General features: G+C 45.2%; 1 long non-coding RNA gene across 1 annotated transcript in view; it reads right to left on the reverse strand.

Moving 5' to 3' along the window:
• Window positions 1-12,817, reverse strand: part of LOC121470760 (uncharacterized) — an 89,457-nt gene that overhangs the window by 39,517 nt on the left and 37,123 nt on the right. Inside the window, exon 3 of the long non-coding RNA XR_005981964.2 lies at window positions 4,691-4,894. This is a non-coding gene — a long non-coding RNA (uncharacterized lncRNA). The remainder of the gene's footprint in view (window positions 1-4,690; window positions 4,895-12,817) is intronic.

The raw sequence follows: 12,817 nt of genomic DNA on the forward strand, positions 1-12,817 counted from the left end.
ACTTGATCAGATGCAGATAAGTTAGGTTTCCAGTTTGGGAAGAGAATAATGCAAAAAGAATTGGAATAGATTAATTTCACATGTTCCATTTCAGGACAGGTAGGGTTTTTTTAACCATTGAAGAAACATTAATATAAATCTGTGCTATAGCAGCACTGTAATTTATAAGAAAGTTCTAAAGCTTCCAGTCAGTGAGTTTTTGCAATAATTAGAAATTTGGTGTTTATTCAATTAAGTATGAAGTGAATAAGATTCAAAAGCTGTTGAGCATTTATTACTGTTTCTACAAATACTTGATTATATGCCTTGTTTGTCCCTCAACAGGCAAAGAATGGATTTCAGTGGTTTCCAGAGCAGAGGATGAACAGCGCAGGAGCATGTTTTGAAAGGATGTGGCTATTTGGAGTAATGTGAGAGCTTCTGAAGGAAAAACAGCTTTGCTTTTGGAACAGATGTCAGAACCCACTGCAGGCCATAACAATTGCTACTGGCACAGCTAATCACACACCACTATGCATTTCTTCTCCAGATCTTCAGCTCAACTTAGCATAGAAAGAACATCAGGGCAAATGGAGAATGAAAAAACCTGCAAGGAATGGTCAGATATGCAAAGTGAGGGGCTTGCCAAGATAACAAATCAGGGAAGAGGGTGTGTGGCAGCAGCTGGTGTTTGATAGGGGTGTGTGCCAAGTCTCCTAACTCACAGATATCTCATAGAGGAGTTTGGGACCACTACTGCAAGCCTTCTGTCTGGGGAAAAGAAGATCCTGGAAAACAGTATTGCAAAAAAGAAAAACCAACCCAGAATCTAAGAACCAACCCATCTGGGATTGTTTCTCCCTGGAGGAATCACTTCAGGGAAATCCACAATTCATTACTGCTGCCCTACAGACTCTGGCAGAGCTCCCTCCAGCACCTCGTTTTCCCATGTTGGAACTACCATGTTAATACTCTTCTCACTGGGATACTGCAAACAACTGGCATTGGTGAAAAAATCTGCAATATGCCAAAGAACATTTCTAGGAAATGGAATTATATCGCCAGGATTTATGATGGAAACCTCAGTAGACAGAGAGCACTGCAGGACACAACCCTCAAAACATTCCCACCAAGCCTTCTTTTCTTCAACCCATGCTTATGCTGTAGCAGCAGTAAAATACTTTAAAAATACGGCATGGTCAATAAATAAAGCAATTGTTGAAGTACAGATCAATAGATCAGCTGGTAACACTAAAAAGAAATAAAATCACAGTGGTTTTAAATGATTGTCTCTTCTGTTGAAAAGGTACCATATCTGGTTCTTTACTTAAAATGTTGCTAGACAAGAAGGAAGAGATATTAAAACCCTTCCAGACATTAAAGTATTAGAACACAGTTTAGTTTTGTTAGGGAAGAAATGCACAATAGGAAGAGAATATCCTTGCAGTATCTTCTCACAAATTAACTGGCAGCTCTAAAGCAGTTGCCTTCCAAAAGCCTGGACTGATGTTACATCTGATCTCATGAAAATAGCCATAAAGTCTGACTTACCAAGATGACTCTGCTGGCTTTAAGCCTCAATGAATAACATAACCCTAAAAATAGAGCTCGAGTCTATAAAAATCAAAACAAAGTTTGATGTAGAGACAGTTTTGCAAGCAAAAATGAAAATATTGAATTCTCCATTAGGAAAACACATATAATAGACCAGCTTGGGGAAAATCTGTTGAGCACCATGAACTTTGTGGAGATCAGTATGAAAGGCAAAGCTTTTTGAAAAATAGAATCTCATTTTTATTGATTGTCAGAAAACTGAAGTGTTTCTTCCACAAGGTGATGAAAAATCCTTTTGGGACTTGGCTGTGGATACTGGGATTCATGGACTCTTGTGACTTGTTTTAACTGAGCTGCTCCTGCGTGGTGGGGATATTTCTATCCTCAGATATCCCTGCAAGCCAGATTATGCTGCTATTTCTATTTACAGATGGGGAATAAAGACAGACAAGAGTCAAGGGCCAGATTTCTGACTGCACTTGTTTATGGAAATTAAAGGATTTCTTGAAACACAGCTCAAACATGCCTAGACAGGGCTTGATTTCCTTCCAGCCCACTCCAGTGGGAGGCTCCAAAATAGCATAAAATACAACACCTGAACATTATGATGAAAGGTTATTACCATCTGTTGCAGAACCTGCTGGCTACTGTGATCCCAATGGCTTTCCTGTGCTCATCCTCACTGTGAGAGTCCAGAATTCAGGCTGGCCTTGAGTCTGTGACTGGTGCAGCTTCTAAAATGCAACAGTGAGGATGCCATCAACATCTGCTCCAATCTGCTCAGATGTCAACAACACACCACATGGGAAGGTGTCTTGAACGCCTAACAAATGGTTTCCATGAAGTTTTGGGGAGGAATTTAGCTTTTCATGTGAATGCTGAAGAGGACTTAATAGATATGGGAGTTTCTGCCAAAGAACTCTGCCTCTACTCTTTATGAAGCTTGATGAAACTTTTAGACATTCTCTTTATGACTTCTGAACTTCTTTAAAAGCAGGACAAACCCAGTGTCCCTCTCCTGGCAGTAACAATTCTCTGTGCCCTTAAGAGAGACAGTCCAGAGGTGCAATTACTTAGGGAAAATCTGAACTGTTAATTAGCAGTGCATTTCTCTCTTAGTTTACGTTGGAGCAGGCTTGGGATAAGTCCAAGAGCTTCTTCAGTTATCCCATGCTGTTGTCTTAGATATAAACTTAGGAGGTGCAGAGCATCCACAGCAGATCCCTGAGTGAGGCTGCAAGCTCCCAGCAGATGTAGGGCGGGGGGAAATTTGTGTGTACATTCTGCCAACAAAGTGAGCAGCCTTTAAACATACAAGGTTTCAAATATAATTAAAAGTCCAGGTAGCCTCTAAGGCAGAAGAGAATAATCTCTCTGTCTCTGTGAAGTCCCTTCCTTTCCAGCGGCCGTGCTGGCTGCTGAGGCCCAGCCAGAATGAAGGATGCTTTGCATGACTTTCAGTGTTTACTCCCACAGGAAGCACAGTATCCTGTCTGGCTCTTGGTATGCTCACCACCTGACTCCGGCATGCTCCAGACAGCGAAGCCTTTTTACCCAACTGGAATGTGCTGCAGTTCAAATACCAGAATAAAATAAGCAAGAAGGGCTGCTCTGCTGACTGGGAGGTCAGGGCACTGTTTGCTTAAGGGTTAGCATTGAATTGGGCTCTTTCTGTCAAGGACAGGCAGAGGGGCACAGCACCCTGTGGCTGTGCCTGTTGTGATTCACAACAGAGACTTCCAGGGAGCTGTGATCCTCCACACTGCAGCCTTTGGCCATCTGGGAGGGTGGCTCCTAAAAAATAAGTCCAAGTCCAGATTACCAGAGGGAGTTAGGATCTGTCTTACTCTGTAAGGCAAGGGATGGTGAGCAGGTCTCCAAAAATGGTCTTCCAAGAGGCATTTCTGTGACTGGGTGTTGTAACATCATCAGTACCAAAGAACAATTCCCCCAGCCTTGCACTTGGTACTGATGCATATGGCAGCACACAGTGCTTGGGTTCACTATTCACAGGACATGGATAGACTGAAAAAGGTCCAGGCAAGAGCCATGCATTGAATTAAAAGGTTACAAAATAAGTTTCAAGCAGAAGGATCCAGTACTGCAATTTCTTCTTCTTGTTACAGAGTGATCTTATATTCTGTTGAAGCAGAAATGCAGGGAACAAAACTGACCAAAGACTTTTCATTCTGGCAGAAAAAATGTAGGTTTGTAGACTGGGGTTTGAAGTGAGAATTTAGAGTAGCAATAAAGTGAACATTTCTAATAAATGGAACAATTTACTAAGGTAGCAATCAACTCCTCACTACTGGCAACCTTTAACGCAGACTGGACTCTTTTCTCAAACACATATGCAGTTCAAAGGACATTAATTTCAATCTGATTTTTATTACTACAGCCTGTATTATATGGAGGATCAGACTGATGCACTCATGGATTCTTGCTGCATGTTCCTAGAATACTATTAATCATCTTAGAAGTGTGGGAAACCTCTGATTCCCCTTTGTACAGATATTAATTGAGATATTTGTTCCTAGTTCTGCCCAACTGCCCCAAAATTTACTGCCTGGTCACAAGTAGTGCCTCCCAAGGAGATGGCTCATTGCTGAAGCCATGCAATTTTTCTTCCTTACTTCAACTTGCATTCTATAAGTTGAATAAACTTAGGGAAAGTTCACAGGAGCATGTGATCTGTAATTTCATACAATAACTAGCTGTAAAGTCTCTGTGTTGATTCAGAAACCAAGAAACCCCCAAGATACATTTCCAAAAAACCAATTAAATACTCCTCTGAACAGCACACAAATGTACACTCTCAGGTTGCACATAACACAAAACTAGCCCAGCATTTTCTTCCTAATAAGCATAGCAATGTAAACCCAACTACAGACTATTGTTTTCTAATTAGAAGAATGTACCATGAAATGTTTACAGACCCCTATGGAAATGTACAGACATTTAGTTTCCTAGCAAATGAAGGAAATGGAAAAGCCTCTCAGCTGGGACACTCATAATTAGGTTGGCAAAGGGAAAAATAAAAGGTCTAGAAGCAAAGAGAGGCAACAGTCCCACGCTGACCCAGGAAAGGCTAAGACAGTGCCAAGGAGAGGTACATAAAGGTGAATTTTCCAATGTTTTAATCTGAATATTAGCTTACCGTAACTGTGTGTGTGAGCAGTGAATTTGGGCTGCCTGTTGGAAGGACTCAGTGGGAATGCTGACACATGGAAGCTGCTGTGTGGCCTTGTCTCTGTGGGACACGTTCTTGATGTTGATACTTGGCAGGGTCTGGAACTTCTCTCCTTCAGGGCAGGATGTTGGTGCATTTATGGGAGGCAGATCCAGCGTGAGGCAGCAGCTCCTGTTTGTGCAAAAACAGCAAGAGAGGCCCGTTTCACATGTGGAGGTAAGACCACAGCACCTGCAAAATGGGTTTCCTGATGGCTGAGTAGCAAAATGCTTTGGCCACGTGGATTTCCAAGGCTCCACCGTTCATGACTGTGCCCTGGGGCTCCAAAAGCAGAACCTCCAAGAGTCTCAGCACAGCTGTGTCGGAGAACTTGTCCACCACAATCCTCCAACCCTGCCTTTGCTGTGAGCCATGGAAAGCAAGTTCCTACCCTGCTGGCTTTCGTGCTTCAATAAATAAAAGACTTGAAAAAGACAATTTTTATTGCCATCAGGGCTGGCTCCAAAATAGAAACTTTGCAGTTTTGATTCTGTTGGTGTCACAAGGAAACTGTCCCCTTATGCACACAGCAAGCAGTTCTGCTTCCAAATTCTCACAACTTCATGCTGATGTTGGCTGCATCCTCTGGGAAAGTGAAAATAACAAAGCCTGGTGCAAAGAAACAATATGTTTTCCTTGGGGTAAAATGGTCAAATAAATGTGGGAAAAGGTATCACGCACTTGCTTGTGAAAGAAACGAGTTTCTCAGGCATCCTCCCCCATTGTGGTATTGGTTACCACAGAAGAAACATTTTCCATCTCAACTCCTACCCATAGTTACATCAGACAAAGCTATGGCCAGGCTGCGCTTTCTTCATACAACATTCCTTCTCCCTGGAAAAGCAGGAGGAAACCTGTCTGTACTGCAAGAGTCAATCCCACAGCACCACTGCAGGCATTTCCTGGCCACTGGCTTCTCCTCCCATGCTCCTACAGCTCAAGGGTTTTACCTCATAGTGCCTGGCTTTGGAAAGAGAGTGTAAAGTTGCTTTGATATAAAGATTACTCTAATTTATAGGAGCTCTTAATACCATGTTACACAGCTTAACACGTACATGAATCATGGATATAACTTGAAGAGAATTTGGTTTTAATCTGAACCCTGGAATTTTACTTATGGGAAAAAGCCAATCATTTGTGATGGGGTGGTGGGAACGTAAGTGAAATTAACTCCGTAATAATCACCCAGCTCTGCTTTTGGCCAAACAACTTCTACACCTAGCAAATTGTGTTTGCAGCATTTTAAATCCCTTTTAATCCCACTTTTATCCCATAGATACTTCAGATCAGCAGTTTTCAAGCCTCATGAAGTTTATTTTCCAGTGAAAACATAATGCTTTAAACTGCAAATTTTAAGTTGCAGATAATATCTTTCTTACCCCTCTGGACCCTCAGCAACAGCACATCACCCTCTATGGTTCTGTAGAGCACAGGGATACAGTCCCTGCCCAGAAAAACAGCTGTATTTGTGTCACTCAGCCCCAGGATTTCTGCACAACTAGAAATTTTGCCTGGCTTTAACACACAGGAATAAAAGGTGTGGTGGAGCAGGGGGAAGGGATGTTTGCAATGGCTCAAATCTACAAAGATAGTTTCCAGCTGCATTTCACATATGATTTGGGGTTTGGATGAAGTTTTAACAGAATTTCTCCATGAATTATGCAAGAGGCTGCTGGAACGCTGCAAGTACACAGAGGCACAAAGAGATTTTTTGAAGCAGCTCTTAGACAACTCACTGCCATCTGACACACGAACCAAATCAAAACCTGCTCCCAAAAGGCAGAGAGTCTTAGGCTGGGGAGGGAAAGAGAGGAGAGGAGCCCAGTGCTGCGGGTGGCGGGTGGGGACACGGGGTGGGTGACCTGCTGCAGTACAGCACTAGATGGTGCTGTATTTTAGAAATAACGCTGCCTCGTGGGTGCCTTTATGTTGGATGCAGGCTCAAAGATGTGGCAAACACACACAGGCTCCTTTTGAGAAACGCTGCTGCTCTTTTCAGGGAAAGTATGGACTTTCCTTTCTGTCTGTTTATAGCACAGGAATTAATAGAGACTATGAATTTGTAACTGGGGAGCTGCCAGTTAAGACTCTCCAAGTGCTGCTCTTTCATTTGGGTGTGTGATGGGAACTTCAGAGTGCTGTAAAAGTGTCAGGAACAACACTGTGTCTGTGTTTACCTTTCCCTGACTTAGCCTCTTGCTCCTGATTTAGGCTGGGGGCAGTCTCCAGAAGCCCAGCAGCAGAACTGCACACCCTCACCAGAAGCTCAGAGAATTCAATTCTGCCAGCAAATCTCTGGTTGCACAGGAGCACCGTCACCCTGGGAATGTGGGTGGCACTGAGCATGTGGCTGGTGCCAGGAAAGTCTTCAGTGGTGTTTTAGAGAAGCATCCACCCTTGGGTTGTCACACTGCTACAGGCTGTACATGAGGAGCTGGGGCCCTGTGCCTCCCCACTGGTGTCACTTACCTCTTCAGAGGTAACAGGGAAGAAACCACAAGCACCCAGGTGAAGTGGAGGAAAGCAACTTTTAAATTAGTGGCCTAAAAAGTCTTCTGTAGAAGGAGACGGGCGGCCTCCGGGGTTTACTCCTGCTGTTTCTCACTGTACTTGTGCTGTCTGTGGCGCATTTCTGAAGATGCTGGGCACACATTCAGAGCTGGCCCATTACCCTCACTCCCAGAGACTCCAGCAGGCAGAGCAGGTGCTCAGAAGTTGGCTGGATCCAGCCTGGGCTGCAATGGGCAGAGCCTTGTATCAGCTCTCCCTGGGGCAGGAAGGGCTCAGAGACACCTGCTTATTCCAGTTGGCCATCCAAGGAAGCAGGCACTCTCTCTTCCCTCCTGCTTTGCTTCCAGGCACAAGTGAGTTTGGTTTCCTGGCCACAAACAGGGCAGCCTGAGCCAGGAAAGGGTAATTAATGTCAGAAAAGATCAGGGACGCAGCACAGCACAGCTCACTTGGCAGGAGGACAAAGCAGGGAGGGGGAGAGATGTCTTTTGGAGAGCCTGCAAGAGGCCAAAGCAGCCAAATGAGCTCTGCAGTGGCTGGGCCAGGTTGTTCACATGGCAGCCAGTCCCTTCAAGGGGTCATTTAACTTCCTCTATGGGGCATCAGCAGTCCAGACACAGGTTTTTTGTAGGGAAGGATGAGGCAATCACGGGTTTGCCTCTCCTCATAAGGTGTGGATGAAAGGACAAGGCAGCTTCAAAGGAAATATGAGCCTGTATGGAAGTCTGTAGGATGGAGGCTGGCACAACCAGCGTGTCTGCAGGGATGCTCAGTGGCTGAGTGAGAACAGGCCCATTCCTGGCTGTGTGCTGAGCCTGTCCCATCACACAGCATGGCAAGGTTTAGCTTGGCAGCAGAGGTGGTGTCTGGCTGCCAGAGCCTTGGAGGGAAGTCAGGAGCCAAGGAAGCACTGTTCCAATGGGCTAATGAACTCATGCTCAGGAGTTTTGGCTTTGCCAGGAGTCAGCAGTTAAACTGAGAAGGGAGATTTGTGATCACTGCTTCATAGTCTGCACAAACCCACCATTTTCAGGTGAAAGGATAGGGTCTCCTGCCTCAGGTAAAACCCAGGTGTTGTGGGATGTGCTGTGCTCCCAACACCAAAGCAAGTATGGTACTAAATTAAATTAAGATGCCAAAAGGCGTCCTTAGTGCTGTGGGAATTAGCATTCTACAGCATACTCCAGTGCTCTCAGCAGGAGTTGCCTCCTCTTATCCCCAAGTCCCTCTGGCATCTGTAATATGACAAAGGATGCCAATCCCAAGGACTATGTATAGACTGAAGCAGGGATAAGCAGAAAGAAAGAGGACACTGTCTGCAGCAGACAGCAGGGCACTAGAGTGTGTCATGTCATACCTGAGGATGCTATTTTGAGAGCTCAAGACAGGATGAAGGAAGTAGAGTTATTAAACTCACTGGGAAAAGGCTTGGATGTGGCTGGCACCTGTCCCAGACTGGAGAGAGAGAGAGAGAGAGGCTCTGCAGACAGCCCAGGAAAACCAAAACATGCCTTCCCTTTCGTAAGGAAGAGCAGCCAAACTGGGGCTCAGCCTTGGCTCAGAGTCCACCTGCAAATTGTCTGCCACAGTCTGCTCTCACCGCCCAGGGTCGCGTGGGCAGGAGGAGCTGCCGGTCAGAACTTATGGCCAAATTCTTAAAGCAAATTCTTAAACCTCTTCCTATCCTGTTCACAGCTAATTCTGACAGGGAATATGAATCAGAGCCCTAAACTCTCCAGTCCTTGTTCTCCTCTTCCTCATCTGTGGAACAGGCAAACTGAGGCACACTGTGCCACAGCCTCGCGCTCTCTCATCCCAGACTCTGCTACCCTACTTCACCCAGCTCTCAGAATTTTGCTCATTCAAGTTGTCTCCTTAGAGTTTCCCTATATCAGACATTATATTTTCACATGGAATTTACTGTATTTCAGCACATTCTCTCTAGCAAAGGCAGGTCTGTTTTCTGAGTGTGATTAATTCTGTGGCAAGGGGAGCAGATTCACAGAAATTCTCAAAAGCAAATCAATCATGGGGAGGCACTGGAGGCTTCTCCCACTGCAGATTACTGTGGGGAGAAAGGTTTAAGTCAGCTACTGCAAGCTTCAGTGCTGCAAGAAACTACCCCTGATGCTGCACTGCAATAGAACTGTAAGAGAGGCTGGTTGTGGCTGGGACTGCCACACAGGGGGACCTGATGTCTCCCTGGATTATCCCCTTAGAAATCCAGGCTCATACTGCATGTGGCTGCCAGCACAGTGACTCGTAGCTCTCTTACTAGGAGAGCCTGATGGCCAGGGGATACTTTCAAGCAGAATAAAGACGTAAAAATCCTGCTTTCAATTAATTGCATCACCAGGGAACTGGAGGGCAATTTAGATTAAACTGCTGAGGCTCTTTCAATCACTTCCCAGGGGAAGATCCAGCAGGAGCGAAGGATTCAGCCAGAAATTACAAACAGGGAAGTGAGTGAAATGTGGGGAGAGTTATTCTTCTAAAATTCTGGTTTCATACTGATCCAGACTCCAGCACTGCCAGCAGTGGGGAGATGTGGGGAGTCTGAGGCAGCTGACACAAAACCTGTCATGCACAGTGAGTGCAGAGAGCTCTGCAGCTTGCTGGGATAGAGGCTGTATGGCCCAGGCTGACCTGCCTGGGGATCCCTCAGCAGTGCCCTGCTACCCTCACATACCCAGTTTGTGTGTGGCCCAGTTTCTGACTCCTCATAAAGTAGACTCTGTTCTAGAGGATCCAACTTCTCACTCTCTCCATGGGCAAAGCCAGGATTTTTTTGGGTTCGTGCCTGATGCTGTCTATGGGATCTGCCTTGCTGCTCCTTCTTGAGTTAGAAAGTATGTGGTACTGGCAGCAAGCAGCACAGCCTCCTCTCCCCACATAATGCCAAAGACTCATTTATTCTCTCCGAGTTCAAATAAAGCTCTACTGTACGGGCTGTTTTTTGTTGTACAGCTACTGATTAGATGGGATTGCTTCAGCTGCCCCACAGCTCCAGGCTGGCAGGGCATCACCCAGCTCCTGTGCATCACAGGGCCTGGCCAGCTCTGGGAAACATCTCTCACTCCCACCTGTATGCCCAACAAATCAAACCAAGTGATTCTCTGGCTCCTCAATTGTAAATCAACCTAGAAATTGGAAGTGAGGCTGGAGTTCCCAGCTCAAGTTCCCCCAGGTACAGTGTAGGTACCTGGCTGTGGATATGATACAAAAGCTTTTTTGGCAGAAAGGTAGAGTTTGATGACTCAGGGGATGGCTCTAGAAGGGTCTTCAGGCCTTAAAGCAGCCATCCTGTGCAGATGAACAGAGACAAAAGAAAAGAAGAAAAGACACTTTATGAAGCAAAGCTAGTTTTCTTGGTGGTATATAATCTAAACAAGTGGTTCAGTCCAGACGATACCCAGAGCAACAGCTAGGAGCAACTAGAACAAATCTATCTGAGTTCAATTTACTAAAACAACACCCCCCTCCTCCAAAGTAGCTGGAAATCCTCTGTATCTGCATTTTAGTTGTGTCATTTCTTTGCTTTTAAAAGTCAATGAATGCCAGATGTCCCTGATTTTGGTTTCCAGCAAACAGGTATCTTGCCCAAACCATCCCTTTTAAATTAAGCACAATTTACTGCTAAGTTGGTTTTGTAAAAGTGAGAAGGGGCAGGGGGGAAGGGACATGAAAAACCCAAGAACTGCCAGCATTATCATGTGCAAAATGAGTCTGAAGGAAATTGGGGACATGCAGCTGTCAAAGCAAACAGCAACAGATTGAGGCCATGGCATGAAGCAGCATGGAGCTCTAATGAGCAGGAAGAGCAAAGCCAGAGCCACAATTTTATCCTGTGTTGATATTCTACAAGAAAAATGATCACAGAGAACATTTATTGCCCCCCTAACAAGATCAAGCTTAATAACAAAGCTACACATGTTATTTACTACAATGTTTGCCTATTGCATAAGCAGCAGTGCCTGTTGCCTGGATCCTTGCTGCCTGCTGAGGGCTTTTCTCTCAGGCTGGCTGTTTCCCAGAGAGGTGGATCTGGAAAACCCTGGATGAGTGTGTGAGAAAGAATCAGATGCTGGGGGATGGTGCTCTTACATGGACTGCACCAGGCACAAGCTTATCCAACATGGACAGACACATTAAACAAACCCAAAACCACTGTGCTGCTCCTTCCTTTGCCCTCAGCTCTCATTCCCTGTGACACACAGGTCTGTAGTTGGCACAAGGAGCTTATCCCAAAGTCAGTTTCAACTTGGAGTGACCATCTAGTATGGCCCCAAAGAATTAATGTCCACAGGGCCTTCTGCATGGAAACCAAATGCCATCCATATAAATAACAAGCCTGGATAGAATAAGTGCTTATAATGCAGAGAAATTGAGGATATACTGGGGAGAATGCAGAAAACTCTGAGGCGCACAAAGAATGGCAGAGATGACAGCATAACAAGATTCCAGAGCTGCAGGGGAGCAGCACTGTGAGCTGTCAGCTCAGACAGAAGAGACACAGGAATGAGCAGGCACTGCTCCTGTACTTAGAGGATTCCTGCCTCCAGCCCTTGAAGCAGCAGCATGCCCTCATGATACGAGTTTCCCAAAGTGCCCCACCCTGGCACAAGGACACTCGGGGGAGGCAGGACCCTTGAGCAGTGTAACCACCTAAATGGTTCAGCAGTTCTTGCTCTGGAGAGCCCTCTCAGATGGGCTGGTTGTTACCTGCTCATTCACACCACCAACACTTCAGCTTAGGCCCCTTTAGAACAAGTGTGCAGTTAGCCATTTCTCTCCCACCCTTCTTCCATGCCAAGGAGGTTCTTCTGATTTTGGCTACTTCTCCATTCCAAAAATTTAAAAAAGGAAAAGATGGGAAAATGAATGTATGCCCTAACATATAATTTGAAAAAGACACAGAGGATCTGCCTTTATCACATCAACTAGAATATGCCCGGTGGTCCAGATGGGGTAACTGGCCCTGACACAGCAAAAGCAGAGGTTCCAAAAAATCTCCCAAACACAGCACAATAGGGAAGGAAGATACATCTTCATCTGTCATGCACTGTTTTACAGTTACACCCTGTGGGTGCACAAGATTAATTGTCTGGGTATGTTTGCCACATGTGAAAGCATCCCAGGAGCAGTCGAACAGGAACATGAAACTATTGTATTTTTATACTTTTATAATTTCCTACCTTTCCTTTTTACCTCTGAAAGACATGGAAAACCTGCAAGGAAACAAGCTGGAGGATACAAGGACAAAAGGAAGGAGGACACTTATGGGCCAACTGACAGAAGAGGCCTCAGCAAACTGAAAAGTAGAAGATCCAGCAGGTAATGGCAAAAAAGAAAAAATAAAATAAAGGGGAATTCCTTCAGCTTGGAAAAGGAATGTCTAGGTTATTTCATTGTGTTGTTTCGGGTCACGCCAATGACTTCCAACACTGCTGATGCAATGCAGAAGGATGCAGGAGGAAATTCATTTCTGATATGCCATTTACCTACAAAAGACTTGGAGTAACAAACAGGCTGTCAGTAGCCATT

The sequence above is a fragment of the Taeniopygia guttata genome, chromosome 15 (genome assembly GCF_048771995.1).
Source record: "Taeniopygia guttata chromosome 15, bTaeGut7.mat, whole genome shotgun sequence".
Classification (NCBI taxonomy): Eukaryota; Metazoa; Chordata; class Aves; order Passeriformes; family Estrildidae; genus Taeniopygia; species Taeniopygia guttata.